This window comes from Branchiostoma floridae, chromosome 5 (genome assembly GCF_000003815.2).
Source record: "Branchiostoma floridae strain S238N-H82 chromosome 5, Bfl_VNyyK, whole genome shotgun sequence".
In the NCBI taxonomy this organism is placed as follows: Eukaryota; Metazoa; Chordata; class Leptocardii; order Amphioxiformes; family Branchiostomatidae; genus Branchiostoma; species Branchiostoma floridae.
The window spans coordinates 29,528,267-29,529,979 of record NC_049983.1 but is presented as its reverse complement, the minus strand read 5'-3'; positions in this window follow the sequence as shown (position 1 = coordinate 29,529,979).

Sequence of the window (1,713 nt, the reverse complement as noted above, 5' to 3'; positions counted from 1 at the left end):
CCACCCTTCGGTTTACATCACCAGCTCACCAGCTGTATCGATCGGTTTCGGAGTCTCCTTTATCAGTTACTCTGAAGCTATTTCTGATATTGATTACCGATTGGTTAATTGTCTCCTGTGTTTAACACCTATTTTCCGGGATACGTGCGTTATCTATAATGAGCACTTCGGCCGATGATGATGATCTACAATGGGTTGTTGTACTGCTGCCGTATAGATGGTGAATGTTCTGGTGTTACCTGCGCGCCCGTTATGTATAAATGGTTTATGTTTGGGTGTTACCTGCGCACCCCGTTATGTATAAATGGTTTATGTTTAGGTGTTACCTGCGCGCCCCGTTATGTATAAATGGTTTATGTTTGGGTGTTACCTGCGTACCCTGTTATGTATAAATGGTTTATGTTTGGGTGTTACCTGCGTACCCTGTTATGTATAAATGGTTTATGTTTGGGTGTTACCTGCGCACCCTGTTATGTATAAATGGTTTATGTTTGCGTGTTACCTGCGTACCCTGTTATGGTTTATGTTTGTGTGTTACCTGCGCACCCCGTTATGTATAAATGGTTTATGTTTGTGTTACCTGCACACCCTGTTATGTATAAATGGTTTATGTTTGTGTTACCTGCGTACCCTGTTATGTATAAATGGTTTATGTTTGGGTGTTACCTGCACACCCTGTTATGTATAAATGGTTTATGTTTGGGTGTTACCTGCGCACCCCGTTATGTATAAATAGTCCATGTTTGTTCGCTACGTGCGTGCGCCCTGTTATGTACAGATGTTTAATGCAGGGTTTATAAATCACCTGCCGCCCCTTAATGTATGCATGTATGTGCATAGGCCAGGACTGGCTCCGCCATGTATGAATGGTTTATTACCTGCGCGCCCCGCTATGTGTGAATGGTTTATTACCTGCCTGCCCCGCCATGTATGAATAGTTTATTACCTGCCTGCCCCGCTATGTGTGAATAGTTTATTACCTGCCTGCCCCGCTCTGGTTATCAATAATGCATGTGCGCTATTATCAGGCTGGCGCAGAGCCGCGGAGACGTGCGCGTTACAGCCCGGCTTCCGACCGCAGCCATTGATCTGACAGGCTCGTTCATCACTGCTAACGTCGCCCTGTTTCTATGCAGTCATTACGTATGTAGGTTCTGAACCAGTCATTACGTATGTAGGGCCTGAACTACATCTCGTATCTGGGGAGCGTTCGGCGCCGAGTCTCTACGCTGTACGGGCTGAAACGGACCGCTGTTCCCGCGGCATCGCTTCGGCAGGAGGTGCATGTAGCTCCGAGCCGCTGCTTCGGAGTCACCGGCTGGGCAGGAAGGTAGGCCCCGGCCCGAGGAACAGGGATGGCGAAGGGAGCGGGAGGCGAACATGAGAATCAAGACGTACAAGATTTACTAAGGAAGGAAGGACCTGTCGGGTCGAGTTAACAAGCGCGCATGCTCTCTTTGCCGTGAGATACTGCAACCTGCTCCAAGTGTGCTGAAAGGAGTGGCTGAAATCGGCTTCTACTGACTCCGCGCGGCTTCTACTGACTCGTGCGGGTGAACCTGTCACACCGTGAACCTGTTCATCTGGCCCCGGGGGAACCTGTTACGCATGTTTTTCCCAAGGCTAAAAAATGGAGGCAATGATCGATAAGCGGAAAAGCTAATACCTGTGCAAGACGCGTACGAAGCAGTGTGAATACGGAGAGGTGTAAAT